The sequence below is a fragment of the Rhinopithecus roxellana genome, chromosome 1 (assembly GCF_007565055.1).
Source record: "Rhinopithecus roxellana isolate Shanxi Qingling chromosome 1, ASM756505v1, whole genome shotgun sequence".
In the NCBI taxonomy this organism is placed as follows: Eukaryota; Metazoa; Chordata; class Mammalia; order Primates; family Cercopithecidae; genus Rhinopithecus; species Rhinopithecus roxellana.
In genome coordinates this window covers 89,987,885-90,003,927 of record NC_044549.1, presented here as the reverse complement: position 1 = coordinate 90,003,927, position 16,043 = coordinate 89,987,885, and the positions used below count along the sequence as shown (strand labels likewise).

General features: G+C 38.5%; 1 protein-coding gene across 20 annotated transcripts in view; it reads right to left on the bottom strand.

Annotated features, from left to right (window-relative positions):
- SETD5 (SET domain containing 5) overlaps nucleotides 1-16,043 on the bottom strand; it is an 84,241-nt gene that overhangs the window by 60,445 nt on the left and 7,753 nt on the right. The gene's annotated exons all lie outside the window — the stretch shown is intronic.

Sequence of the window (16,043 nt, the reverse complement as noted above, 5' to 3'; positions counted from 1 at the left end):
TTGGGATTTATATTATGTAGATTTGCTACTTTTTTCATTCATTCATTCATTCATTCATTCATTCATTCATTCGTTCATTCAACAAACATGAAGTAACTACTATTAATATACATATATATATAAATATAAACTATGTTAAGTACTATTTTAAGAGGTTTATTTTATCCAAAGTAGAAAAGGGTGGGCAACTTGCAAACTGTTTAGGTTTGCCTATGTGCCAAGTATTGCATTTATACAACCATGAAGGAGGAAAAAATCCTGTAAGTGGGCTGGGCGCAGTGGCTCATGCCTGCAATCCCAGCACTTTGGGAGGCCGAGGCAGGGGGATCACCTGAGGTCAGGAGTTCGAAACCAGCCTGACCAACATGGTGAAACCCTGTCTCTACTAAAAATACAAAACAAGCTGGGTGTGGTGGCGCATGCCTCTAATCCCAGCTACTAGGGAGGCTGAGGCAGGAGAATCGCTTAAACCCGGGAGGTGGAGGAGGTTGCAGTGAGCCGAGATACCATTGCACTCCAGCCTGGGCAATAACAACAAAAATCTGTCTCAAAAAACAAACAAACAAACAAACAAATCCAGAAAGTGTGTCTTTAACAATTAATGAGTCAAATTCTGAAGGAAAACACTACCCTCGCCTGAATGGAAGAAATCCCTAACCCATTCCATAGTTTACCAGTGAAGGAGTCTCTTATAGAAATAAATTCTTTTATAAATCCCTTTTAAATTAGCTTAGACAAAGCTTACCATTGGTCTCAAGGAAAATACTATGAAAAATGAAGGCCAATGGGCAGCAAGAATCCTCAAAGTACAGAAAAAAACCTGACTACACGTTCTGTGATCATCTGGCAAACCATGTAGCTAAGTATACAGCAGGAAAAGAACTTAAAGCTTGGCCCAGCCCAGCGGCTCATGCCTGTAATCCCAGCACTTTGGGAGGCCAAGGCAGGTGGATTACTTGAGGCCAGGAGTTTGATACCAGTCTGGCCAACATGGCAAAACACAGTCACTACAGAAAAAAGAAAAAAAAACTAGCCAGGCATGGTGGTGCACACCTGTAATCCCAACTACTTATGAGACTGAGGCACGAGAATTGCTTGACACTGGGAGGCGGAGACTGCAGTGAGCTGAGATCGCGCCACTGCTCTCCAGCCTTGGTGACCGACCGAAACTCTGTCTCAGAAAAATCAGTATCAACAACAACTTACAGCTTAATAGTTCTAATATGCACAATAGTGTTCCCCTCCCCCATGAATGGCTATATCAATACAAATAATGCCTGGAAAAATATGCAAATATTACAAAAGCATAAAAAGTAGAAGTTAAATTCTCATGCAAGTGATAACCCTACTGCTCTGTAAACTGCTTTTTAAAATTCAGCAGTTAAGTTTTAGATATGTTTCCATGAGTACGTACAAAACCACTAATTCCTCTTAAGCAAGTATTCTAGTCTATGCATCTACTGTAATTTAAACCAGTCCTCTGCAGGTGGATGTTTATGATTGTTGCTGCTTTTCCATAACATATGCAATGCTGTGTTGAATGATCACGTACTTAAACCTTTCTTTATACACATGCACAAATATTTCATTGGGACAAATTCCCAGAAATGAAACTGCTAGAATGGCATTGGCATATTTATTAGTGACGACAAACCACCCTCCATAAAGTTAAAACCATTTTACATTTCCACAAACATTTAGGTTCTTGATAAACATGGTAGAAGGCTAAATTTCCTTAAATAATTTCCTTAAAAGAATTTTTCTTTCTTTTTTTTTTTTTGAGACGGTGTCTTACTCTAACGTCCAGCGGGAATGAAGTGGTATGACCATGGCTCACTGCAGCCTCAACCTCTCAGGCTCAAGGGATCCTCCCATGTCAACCTCCTGAGTAGTTGAGTCTACAGGCGCACACCACCACTCCTGGCTAATTTTAAAAATTTTTTGTAGTGACTGGGGTCTCACTATGTTGCCGGCGACGGTCTCAAACTTCTGGGCTCTAAGCAGTCCTCCTGCCTGGGTCTCCCAAAGTGCTGGGATTACATGCATGAGTACCACGCCCAGTCTTAAAATAACTTCAATTCTCACTTTCCTCATACAGTCTTTTCCATAGAAGATTCTCTACATTCTAAAAGAAAACCCTAGGGCCGGGCACGATTGCTCACGCCTGTAGTCCCAGCACTTTGGGGGGCTGAGGCGGATGGCTCATTTGAGGTCAAGAGTTCGAGACCAGCCTGGTCAACATGGTGAAATCCTGTCTCTATTAAAAACACAAAAATCAGCCAGGCATGGTGGTGGTCACCTGTAATCCCAGCTACTTGGGAGGCTGAGGCAGGAGAACCGCTTGAAGCCGGGAGGTGGAGGTTGCAGTGAGCCAAGATTACACCACAGCACTTCAGAAACCCTAAAATGAAAGTTATCTGCAAATTCCCAATGTTTATGTATGTGATTCACATTTTTTTTTTTTTTGAGACGGAATTTCACTCTTGTTGCTCAGGCTGGTGTGCGATGGCATGATCTTGGCTCACTGCAACCTCTGCCTCCCGGGTTCAAGGAATTCTCCTGTCTCAGCCTCCTGAGTAGCTGGGATTACAGGTGTCCACCACCACACCCAGCTAATTATTGTATTTTTAGTAGAGATGGGGTTTCATCATGCTGGCCAGGGTGGTCTCGAACTCCTGAGCTCAGGTGATCTGCCTGCTTCAGTCTATGTGATTCTCTTTTAAGACTACTACTGATTGGATGTTCTGTAAAATTCTTACACACTAAATATTAGATCTTGGTTGCATTTCTACAAATTTGGGCTGGGAGCTTCAAAATAAACCCTAGCTGAAGCAGTATTTCAGAACCAAAGTATTTTCTTATAGTTGTCCTTTGACATAATCTTCAATTCTTTTAATAGACTGCACTAAGCTCTAAATTTCTTCTTTCTGTAATGAAAAAACTTATGCTAGCCATCTGTAATCTAGCTGGCATCTGTAGAGGTCTGACTGCAAATGCAAGTAAGCTAGAAGATTTGAGTGCTTCGTTTCAAACAGATAATCAAAACTCTGTTCTAGCAGTTCTGCCTCAGAAGTATAAAATACGATGCTTCATTTTTAATCACCTTTGGAAAGAAACCTAGACATTATAAGAGACTTATCTTAGAACATGTGGGAAAAAATAAAGAAGAAAATAATTAAAAAAAAAAAAAAAAGACTTGGCCAGGCACGGTGGCTCAGGCCTGTAATCCCAGCACTTTGGGAGGCCGAGGTGGGCAGATCAGGGGGTCAGGAGATCCAGACTATCCTGGCTAACACAGTGAAACCCCATCTCTACTAAAAATACAAAAAATTAGCCAGGTGTGGTGGGGGGCCCCTGTAGTCCCAGCTACTTGGGAGGCTGAGGCAGGAGAGTGGCGTGAACCCGGGAGGCACAGCTTGCAGTGAGCAGAGATCACGCCACTGCACTCCAGCCTGGGCGACAGAGCGAGACTCCATCACAAAAAAAAAAAAAAAAAAAAAAAAAAAAAAAAAAAAAGACTTATCTATACTGATTTACTAAAAGACAGGAGACAAAATACGGACTTCATTTTCACTATAGGAACAAAATCACTTGGTATACTTCATTTTGACACCCACATGGTCCAAATCCACACCCTGGCCAAATGAAGGAAAAACCCCTTTTTTGTTGTGCTGGCACTAGCAACTGACTGAGAGTCTGAGTGAAGAGCTATTCTCCTTTGAAATTTTTGCAGACTTTTAGAAATCCACATCAGTCGCCTCCCTATGATTTCAAGGTAGCATTATATAATAGCAGTGAACTGGTCTCACTACATCTGGGGTGTGAACCCTCCAATCTACTCTACGTTCTTCCATGATGTTATCCCTTCTAGAACATAACTTTGGTTACTATCCTTCCATTATTTGAAATCTACAAATAATGCTTTCCTTAATGCTTATTGGGCTAGTCCAAACTCCTTTGCCTGAATGGAACAAGAACTTTTTTGTTAATGAGCTACTAACCTGTTTTCTTCTTCTTCAAAACTTTGTTTACACTATTTATGCTTTTTTTTATCTTTAAAAAAAAACCAAAACTTTAAGGTGAAAAACTTCAAATAAATATAAAACCAGAGAAAATCCCATGGTCCCTACCCAGCTTTAATCAACAATCAATTCACGGCCAATCTTATTTTATCTATAACCTCTCTTCCTCCCAGGATTAGTTTACAGCAAAATCCCAAAAATACCAGTTGTGTCTACGACATCTGGTGGGTGGAGCTATCCCTTGTTTATCCTTATAATGAGTATAAGGACACATAAGAGGGGCATGTTTATCCTAATGATAGGTCATGGTGACAGGAAATCAAAGGTCATCATTCTTTAGCAAAAGTTCCAATGAATAGAAAGCTTATGCAATTCCACAATTGCTAGATTTGCTGAGTAATGCTTAGGTTTACAATTATACACTTATGGTTATTAAAAAAGTCTTAATCATTGAAACATTTTAAGAAAAAAATCACTGTAAATTATTTTTATGACACAAGTTTGTTGATAAATTTCTTGCATTCTTGGGAATGCAAATTTCTCCTTAGAGCAGAGCTAACTGCTAGTATATACATAACCCACAGTTGTGACATAGCATTCCTATATTTGCTATATGCCAATATTCAAAAATGAATGATGACACAGGAGAAACACCCCAAAGCAGGCAGACAGTGAGTGTGATATTCCATAAATCTGTGTCCTAAAGATAAGGACTGATTGTATCACAAAAGTGATGGCTCACATTTGAGGTAGATGACCAGCTGTTCTTATTTTTAGTGAGCAACCTCTTAGAGTACTTGGAGTCTTAGAGTGCTGACAGACTTAGGGCAAAAAGGCTCACCCACTCTGAGGCACACCTTCCAATGGAAAATGACTCAATAATAACACTAAGTGTCACAAAGCAAAAATATTTTGGGTGCGTGTGGAAGATTCCCATTTGAACCACAAAAAAAATTACGAAGAAAGTAGCCAGGCATGGTGGTGCACACCTGCAGTCCCAGCTACTCAGGAGGCTGAGGTGGGAGGATGGCTTGTTATGAGATCCAGGACCTTCAACAGTTGCCGTCATCTAAAGCATTAAAACATTTAACTTATAGATTACAAAAACTTTCTCTGGAAATCTTAATATGAAAAATGTTTTTAAAGCCTTGACACATATGCTCATCTTTGATCCAGTTTCAATAAACATTTCAACTGTATTTGGGCCAAAATGCTCATGTCATTAATTAACTTATAATAAATTAGTCTCAGGAAACTGATAAAATAGTACTTTTTAGTTAGGAATACAACTGGTATAAACTGCTTTAATTCTTATACAAAATATAATTACAACCATATACCATATTCAAACTTTCCCATTTATGTTACTGTCTCTTTTAATAATCTGTTAATTTTCCTGTCATATCAGTTTGACCCCAAACAAAGCCCAGAATTCTAGCACTTTTAAACAGAGTGAAGCAAAACACAGACTATCTCGGATTTCCATAAATTTGCTATTTTCCTTTTCATTAAAACATCTATTTATAAACTTATTTTTCCTCAGTAAAATACTTCTAAATCCTGAACATTATTGTTTTCAAACACTGTATTTCCTTTTCCAATATCCAGTAACCAATAATAATAACATTAAAAAAAAAATCCATGCCCCAGATTTTTAAAAAATCCATTGTAGACCACCATTAATAACTTAAAAGCAGTGGTTCTCAATCTTTTGGAGAAAAATGCTTGTTTTTTCTTCTAAGTTTAAAAATATTCCATCTGTTGATGAGGAAAATACAGTAAAAAAAATATACTATGAAGAATTAGTAATTCTTCTGCACAATATCCTTCTATTTTATGTCCTTAAGGACCATTATCTATTTAGCCAAGACAGGACTAAACAATGCATATCCTGGTAAATACATGGAATGATACTACTAAGGGGAAAAAGGGAAACCAAGATCCCTGCTCTAGAAAGTGCTCCCCTTTTACCTGTTGTGCCAAGCAGCAAACTATCATTAAGCAGCCTTGTAGAAGCAATGATAGTCTCATACACATCCCTGAATTCTTAAAAACAACATGCACACACCTGCCCCTGACAAAAAACACACATGACCAACGGCTCTTCAATGAATTAAGAATTTCTTAAGAATCTACTGAGATTCAAGACGGCTTTTCACATTTTGAATTCCAACTCTTCCTACATCTGAATATGAAAGTAAAAAGGAAATCTAGTAGCTACCCACTTGTTCTTGTACCAATATTCAAAAACATCCTAGGCATAACTACCTTACGATTGTTTTTCTAGAAAATTTCGAGCTTGCCGGGCACAGTGGCTCACGCCTGTAATCCCAGCACTTTGGGAGGCCTGTAATCCCAGCACTTTGGGAGGCCACGGTGGGCAGATCACGAGGTCAAGAGTTTGAAACCATCCTGGCCAAAATGGTGAAACCCCATCTCTACTAAAAATACAAAAATTAGCTGGGCGTGGTGGTGGGCGCCTGTCGTCCTAGCTACTAGAGAGGCTGAGGCAGGAGAATCACCTGAATGCAGGAGGCGGAGCTTGCAGTGAGAAGAGATCAGGCCACTGCACTCCAGCCTAAGAGACAGAGCCAGACTCCCTCTCAAAAAACAAACAAACAAAAAAATGAAACTTCTAGGTCTCTGCTGTATATTCTTTCCTGAACTGCAGCCAGTCAGAGATAAAGGAAGTCCCAAACTGATTGAAAGGCAAGGTATTATGTTTGGAAGAGGCTAATTAACTTAAAAACACATACACACACACACACACACACACCCCCACCCACCCCCCCTACAGAAGCTAGAATTTACAATCACTCCAGCAAGGGATAACATCTGAAAAACATTCATCCTCTTCCTTTATCTGTGTTCCAGATCCAGAAGGCCCATGCAATTCTAGGCAAAGAATCCTAGAGAAAAAAGATCAAAACTACAGATGGGCAGCAATAAAGTCAGGGGGAGAGAGAAAGGCAGATTATATCAGTAGAAGGCTCCTTAAATAAGGTCTGATATTTATAAGATACCTTTCCAGAAATTCAACCATATCATAAAATGTTACCTATTGCATACTGAGCACACTATTACATTAATTAATCGATTTGCTTCCTCAATCTTCTGTTCAGGATTGCTCTCCAGAATCTGTATAGACTTCTTTATAATATTAAAATTTCCCTCTTAGTATTAACTCATTATATATCTATGTAGGCTACTCTATTTTTCTGTTGATTGGAAATAGGAGGTGATGATCAGGAGAGGAAAGGGGCTCAGAGGGCAAGCAGTACCAACAGGGAAAGACTGAAACATCTGATTATGTTCACTAGTCTGCATTACCAGGACCCATATAGCCAAGTCTATGAATACTTTTATTTTAAAATTTAAAACTTTCTATTATGGGCTGGGTATGGTGGTTCATGTCTGTAATCCCAAAGCTTTGGGAAGCTGAGGCATGAGAATCTCTTGAGGCCAGGAGTTCAAGTCCAGCTGGGCAACATAGCAAGATCCTGTTTCAAATAAAGTATGAAAGTAAAATGGTATAAAGAAGTCCATTTATTCATTATCCAGTATCAACAATGACCAACTAATAAGTTGTCTGTTTCATCTATTATCTCCTCTCTATCTAAAGCAAACCCCAGACAACATTTCATTTCATACACAAATATTTCAGAACAGGTGCGGTGGCTCACGCCTGTAATCCCAGCACTTTGGGAGGCCGAGGCGGGCGGATCACGAGGTCAGGAGATCGAGACCACAGGGAAACCCCGTCTCTACTAAAAAATATGAAAAACTAGCCAGGCGAGGTGGCCGGACGCCTGTAGTCCCAGCTACTCGGGAGGCTGAGGCAGGAGAATGGCGTCAACCCGGGAGGCGGAGCTTGCAGTGAGCCGAGATCGCGCCACTGCACTCCAGCCTGGGCAACAGAGCTAGACTCTGTCTCAAAAAAAAAAAAAAAAAAAAAAAAAAAAAATTTCAGCATGTATCTCCAAAAGATAAACACCTGTTTAAAAAAAAAAAAATGTGGCCGGGCGCGGTGGCTCAAGTCTGTAATCCCAGCACTTTGGGAGGCTGAGGCGGGCAGATCACGAGGTCAGGAGATCAAGACCATCCTGGCTAACACAGTGAAACTCTATCTCTACTAAAAAATACAAAAAACTAGCCGGGTGAGGTGGCAGGCACCTGTAGTCCCAGCTAACGTAGTCCCAGCACCTGTAGTCCCAGCTACTCGGGAGGCTGAGGCAGGAGAATGGCATAAACCCGGGAGGCGGAGCTTGCAGTGAGCTGAGATCCGGCCACTGCACTCCAGCCTGGGCGACAGAGCGAGACTCCGTCTCAAAAAAAAAAAAAAAAAAAATGTGGGCTGGGTATGATGGCTTATGACTGTAATCCCAGAGCTCTGGGAGGCTGAGGCATGAGACCACTTGAGGCCAGGAGTTCAATCAAGACCAGCCTGGGCAACATAGTGAGACCCCCACCTGTATGAGGTATTTTTTAAAAAAATTAGCTGGGTGTGGTAGCACATACCTGTAGTCCTAGCTACACTGGAGGTTGAGGTGGGAGGACTGCTTGAGTCCAGTGGTTTAAGGTTACAATGAACTATGATTGTGCCACTGCACTCTAGCCTGGGCGACAGAGTAGGACCTTATTGCTAAAAAAAAAAAATAAATAAATAAAAATAAAAATAAAATCCCAAAAACGTGCATTGTAGTTTGCTGCTTATTTTTTTTTTGGTGGTGGGGGAAGAGGAAAGATAACTTTATTGTACCATTTTGATCTTTCCTAAAATACTATCGTCTAATCTGAATTCCTTATAGCACTCTATAACCTCACTCCAACCCCAAAGTATTAAAAAACAACAAACAAACAAACAAACAACAACAACAACAACAAAAACCTGAACTAACGAACAATCTGGTGTTATGTATCTTACTTTGAGGGCCCGTAAAGGCAAATGTATCTCAAAATTCTAGACTTAAACAAAAAAACCACCTGTGACTCTGGTCAGCATACAAATACCCTAAGGCCACATCAAATAATACAATTTCAGGATCCAGTGTTTGTAAAGGACTCTGGATTCTGAAAAGGAGACTTGTTTCCTTAAAACTTTATTAAATTTTTAAATGTGGTTATATTTATATAGTAAGTACTGGTATACCTGTGAAGTCAGAGGCCTCAAATTTTAACTAGATACCAATTATTCCTTTGTTAACAGTTGGTTCTTTTCATATAACCAATGAAGTATTGAAAATCAGGTGTTATTTACAGCATATGAACACTACTAATTCTAAGTAAAGTTCAGACAGACTTTAGAGAACTGATCAAATACTTGTAACAATAACCACTTCCAAACAAAGGCAGCATTTACTGGATGCTTATGTTGCACCAGCCACTGTTCCTTTAACCACTTTTCATGCATTAGCTCATATAAAGCTCACATGTTTAGGAGAAAAGTATTATTCCTATTAGGCCAACAAATTAAACTCATCTTGGCCAAAGCCAAAGCAAGAAAACCACAGCTAGAATACTCATTCTTAATCACTGTTTCTTCACCTTTGGTGTATCTTGATTTAGTATTTTTAAAGACTATATTAGTTATTAGAAAAGTGACATATTGCTGAAATATGATAATTGTAAGATACTGTAATTAGGAAGGATAAAACAGATTTGATATTTAGCAGGTACAAGACTTTTAAAGTTTTAATATTTTATTTAAAACACATAAAATCAAATAACTTGGATTTTAAACAACAAAGTTAAAACATATATGACATCCTTTCTAAATAACACACATTTCAGGTCTAAGGGCAAATCATTCAAGAAATGTTAACTGATGAGCTCTCTACTTCAAGTAACACCACTGTCCCAAGTGTACCTGAAATTCCCAGACACAAATATGGTCTGGAATTTCAAGAGAGAGAATTTTGGCCAGGCACAGTGGCTCACGCCTGTAATCCCAGCAGTTTGGGAGGCTGAGGTGGGTGGATCACCTGAGGTCAGGAGTTCGAGACCAGCCTGACCAACAAGCAGAAACCCTGTCTCTACTAAAAATACAAAAATTAGCTGGGCATGGTGGCAGGCGCCTGTAGTCCCAGCTACTCAGGAGGCTGTTGACAGGAGAACTGCTTCAACCCGGGACGCCCAGGTTGCAGTGAGCTGAGATCACGCCACTGCACTCCAGCCTGGGACACACAGCAAGACTCCATCTCAAAAAAAGAAAAGAGAATTTTTACTAGAGAAAGTAAGTCTCTTATCTCAAACTATTTATATTAAGCCAAGAAATTCTGGTTCCAAAAAAAAAAAAAAAAGAACAGAAATTTCCACATTCCTCTTCTACAGTGTGAAAATACTAGTTACTGAAAAATCTAGAAGGAGATAGTTTTAGTAAATGAACTAACCCAAATGCTTCTTGTGCTAGCTAAAAGGTGAAATATCACTCTGAAAATTCATGATGACTCTGTTGAGTCTAACATATAGGGACAGAGAGAGAACCAGTTGGAAGGCGCTAGGATAGAAGGTCAATTTTTCTGATTATACCCAGCTTCATAAATTTCACTTACTAACCATTTAACTATTTTACATAATTATAAAACAAAACCTAATCCCTGCAAAATCTGAAAGTAAAATGTAACAAACTAACCTCACTGTGTATCAAACTGGTGGCATAACTATAGACAACTATTCTAAGTGGGATTTCAAAATACTGTAATCTGACTGTATATGGTCATGTGCCACATAACGACATTTTAGTCAAGGATGGACCACATATGATAATAATCCCATAAGACTGTAATGGAGCTGCTCTACACAGGTGTACCATTTTTTATCTTTTATGCCATATTTTTGCTTTATCTTTTCCATGTTTAGATACACAAATGCTTGCCACTGTGTTACAACTGCGTATAGTATCCAGCGGTCACATGCTGTACAGATTTGTAGCCTAAGAGTAATGAGCTATACCATGTAGCTTAGGTGTACCATCTAGGTTTATGTTAGTACATTCTAGATGTCCCGGTATGACTATCTCTATCTCTAAAGGGATATACCCTAAGAGCAAAAAGACATGAGAAAACAAAACAAAAAACCACTTTCCAGTAATCATATTGTTCTGTCACTCTAAAATTGTAGTGTGTGTTTTGTGGCACAAAATAAAGAGAAATTACATTGGTGTTAGTGAAAACTGAGATTTTGGGGATGGGGAAAGGGAGAAAGATTAGGTTTACATAAACATCATGTAGCACTGACTTTGAAATGGAGCTTTTCCAATACCAACAACTGATATTTTTAAAAAGAAATAAACACTTTTAAACTTTGTCCATTGAAAAATCTAGAAACAAGGCCCAATCCAAGAGCAATGAACACTCCTACCATCCATACTGTGGTTTCTAAGTACCATTTCTCATGAAAAGAACTAAGAGGTTTTTGCCGAAATGGCTGATTCCAGGTTTGGGGCAAAAAATGTACAAAACTATCCTAGAACATCTAGTAATAGTAGGAAGCAAGGAAACAAGTAAGGAAAGTATTAAGAATGAATCAAAAGAATTTAGTAGGCCGGGCGCGGTGGCTCAAGCCTGTAATCCCAGCACTTTGGGAGGCCGAGACGGGCGGATCACGAGGTCAGGAGTTCGAGACCATCCTGGCTAACACGGTGAAACCCCGTCTCTACTAAAAAATACAAAAAAAGCTAGCCGGGCAAGGTGGCTGGCGCCTGTAGTCCCAGCTACTCGGGAGGCTGAGGCAGGAGAATGGCGCAAACCCGGGAGGCGGAGCTTGCCGTGAGCTGAGATCCGGCCACTGCACTCCGGCCTGGGCGACAGAGCGAGACTCCGTCTCAAAAAAAAAAAAAAAAAAAAAAAAAAAAAAAAAAAAAAAAAAAAAAGAATTTAGTAGCCAACAAAGGTAGGACAACCTGAATGTCAAAAATGGCAACTGCCAGCGACTGTAACATATCAAACATATTTAAAACCATGAGTATGCAATAGTAATACTTCATTTACGTCTTTAGATGTTGCTAAGTTACCAACCCATTATTCTGAAAACTGGTAAATAAGAGGGTAAAAAAACCCAAGTGCTTATCTTACCTTCTGTATATAAACTATCTTAGTATAGCCAAATAAAAATGAGGGTGAGTATTCCAGATAATAAATGAAGAAGTAATAAAATATCTATTATGAAGTAAATAATGAATATAGACTGGTGATTCTCAAAAAGTGGTTTGAGAATGCCTGAAGTCCTCTAGATTCTGTCAGAGGGTTATATGAGGTCTTCCATTTTCCAATCCATCATCTGTACAAGGCCAGTTTTCTTCAGTCTTCAACCAAAACAACTTATCACAAGAAATTAAATGCAGAAGGAGTTACGAGAAAGCAGCTGTCTTCTATTAAGTCAGATATTAAAGAGATTTGCAAAAATGTCAAACGACACTTAAAAAATTAGAAATGTAGTTATTTTTATAAAAAATCACATTACTTGTATTAGCAGGCTTTATTACTGTTATTTTAACATTAATAAATAACTTAAAATTTTTCTCAGTTTTAGTTTCTAATATGGTAAATCTTGACATAATTCGCACAAACAAAAGCTCTTCCGGGTCTTCAATTTTTAAGACCACAGAGTTTGATCTAGGCAATGAATAACAACAGCTGCTTAACATTACATAGACAAGAAGACATTATGTAACTCTTAATGGAAATACACAGTACTATTATAAAATATGCTTGCAATCTATCACTAATTTACATGAAATACAGGTGGGGGGAGGTTGTTTACTACAGGAATGTGTTAAATGATTATCCAACCTTCAAAATCCAGAGTAGGAACTCTACAAAAGAATCAATTTCTTCAACAAGAATCCTACACGGAAAAAACAGAGAGAATCTATAAAAGACTCAAACTTATCAATCAATTGCAATGTATGGACCTTATCCTGGTCAAATGGAAACTTTTAAACTAACAGTTTAATAAACTCCAAAGGGAGTCTATTTTTCTATTTTGTAGTATTTGGATTTTTTAATAATAAAAAATTAATCAAATCTATACCTACCCCTTCCCTTACTACCAACTAATGGGAAAAGAAAAAAGACATTCTAAAAACTGCTGATTTGGAAATGGGGGTTCAGAGAGGTCAACAGATAAACTGCAGCACGGGAAACTCCAGAATCAGAAGAGCTTTATCAAGAAAAGCTAGGTTGCTAAGTAGCAACTAAAAGTCTCATAATCCTCTGTAATTATGGCGAGTATATAAATTATGGTCCAAATGGAGACATTTTTGAGAGTGAAAGGGGTGCTATTACTAATTATGCTAGGACAGCAGGTATAAACCAGGACTATCCCAAAGAAAGTAAAACATATGGTCACTATCTATAAAAGATTAATTTTTTTTTTTTTTTTGAGACACAGTTTCACTCGTTGCCCAGGCTGGAGTGCAATGGTGCAATCTCAGCTCACTGCAATCCTGCCACCTGGGATCAAGAGATTCTCCTGCCTCAGCCTCCCGAGCAGCTGGGATTACATGTATGCGCCACCATACCCGGCTAATTTTCTATTTTTAGTAGAGATGGGGTTTTTCCTTGTTGGTCCGGCTGGTCTCGAACTCTGGACCTCAGGTGATCTGCCTGCCTTGGCCTCCCAAAGTGCTGGGATTACAGGCATGAGCTACCACACCCAGCCAAAAGATTAATTTTAAAATTAATTTTCACCAGAGATATTTGACATAATCCTTTGGGGTAACTATCTGCCATGGAAACATATTCCTAGTATTGAAGTGTTTTAAAAAAAATGAAGTGTGCTATTAAAAAAATTGTTTTCCATCTCCCTTGGCTGGCATGGTCATTTCATGAAGTGGGATATGTTTATTTCTCTTGCTGCTCAGTGTACTATTGCAAACTTCCAGCCATTCCTTTTCATACTACTGTTCATGATAAACTGTAAGAGGAAGGTTACACCTACCTAGAGTCTTCCTTCTCTAAAAATACATGTCTTCCCCTGGGACTTCACACATGGCCTAGTAAGAGTGGTATGGCTACAGTAACTTCTTTATTTTTTATTTATTTGAGACACAGTCTTGCTCTGTCTCCCAGGCTGGAATGCAGTGGTGCAATCTTGGCCCACTGCAGCCTCTGCCTCCCAGGGTCAAGCAATTCTTATGCCTAAACCTCCCAAGTAGCTGGGATTACAAGCTCACACCACCATGCCCAGCTAATTTTTGTGTTTTTAGTAGAGATGGCGTTTCACCATGTTAGTCAGGCTGGTCTCAAACACCTGACCTAAGATGATCTGCCTGCCTTGGCCTCACAAAGTGCTGGGATTACAAATGTGAGCCGCCAGGCCTGGCTGGCTGGCTACAGGAACTTCTGAGATCTATATATGATGTTAGCGTAATCTTCACATTTTTGGATTAACAGTAAATATCTGGCTTTAGTACACTTACATAATATGCCACCAATAAAGTGGCTACCTGATTTATATGTGAATATTTTATGCCACTTTGTTTTTAAAGGTTTTTAAATATTGGGTAAACTTTTTCAATAAAAGTAGCCCAAATATTAAAATGTGTAACAATTTGGTATGTAGACCCTATAATTTTTAGCTCCATCCTAAAATGTGCATGGACACATAAACCCACCCTTATTTTGTTCTATTACTGAGTTACAACATTAAAGTTCTATTTGCCACAAATAACACTAAATTTGTCTAGGAAAAAATAACATTTTAAAAAGGACTTCAAAATTTTAGACTTGCTCTTACATTTTCCTCAGATCTATTCTTTTTTAAGGCATTCTACCGAATATATTTCAGAATGTGGGCATAAAGGCATACTTCCATGGGCGTAGTAGTTTGTATCACAGAAATTGAGAAAATAAAAATTTATGCTTTCATACAACATTCTAATGCTACATTCAGCATGTAATCCATCATATTGCTTCAAAGGCCCTTCTCTTTGTTCTGTTTTAGGTTAAACTCTTTTGTCTTTAGAACTAAAAGTTTTTAAAAAATATTTCCTTTAGATTCTACCCCAAATGTTAACATAATAAACACATTTCTTTTTAAAATAACTCTATCTGATTGGGGCTCTCCTCTGTCAATCTGGTTTCTCTTACAAAACAAGTCAACTCTCAACAGCCTACGTCAATAAGGAAAAATGTAAAATAAACGCAGAAGTAGTCTAATTGCCAACAGCTCCTTCCAGGTTCTTCCTTCTAAGTAAAACCTTCCTTGGATACCAAGAATACCCAAACAGTTGATTATTAACTGCAGATCATCCTCCTTCACAGAAGCTGTGAAAGTACAAATTGTATGTGTTGTGGCATGTACAGAGGTTGGTGGTAGGAAACAGAATTTTTGAAACATAAGCCAAAGAACGTTAACAGGACACGAAGATGGGGGAGAAAATCCAACAACAAAAACCCCTCTCATACAAAATGACAAACAAGTGGCACAAATGAAAGCAAGGAGATCTACCAGGGCATGTATTAAAATTAACATGTCAACAGTATTAAATATGCTAACATGATCCTGGAAACCAGATTCAAACCAGATCATAATATCTAAGAATGATGAAACAATCGTCTTAACTATATTCAGCAATGCATATACCTTACTAGATTACTGAGTTTTATTTGAGTCTTCACATTTCAGGAATGGGGAGGGGAAAATTTCACCACTGAAAGACAATAAAAATAAAAAATAAAATTTCCCCCTTTGTGGGGGTGGTATGGGATAAAAATGGCTTGAAGAACATAAATTATGCAGCTTGAAAAAAGAACTCTGAAACATGAAAAATTTATATTCAAAGAGCTAATTAATTTCATCCCCACGAAGGTAACAGGGTAAACATACATAGAGGTCTAATTTTGTAGCCTTATTTTAGTCATAAATCAGATTTACACAAATTAGTATTTTCCAATACAAATTGCAGATATTATCCACAGAAGACAGTCCACCTTTCTTCAAGCTAATAATACAGTGGCATCTGGTGGTAATAATGACTGTGTGAACAGCCAACGAAAATTAAGTATGCTTAAAACCTTT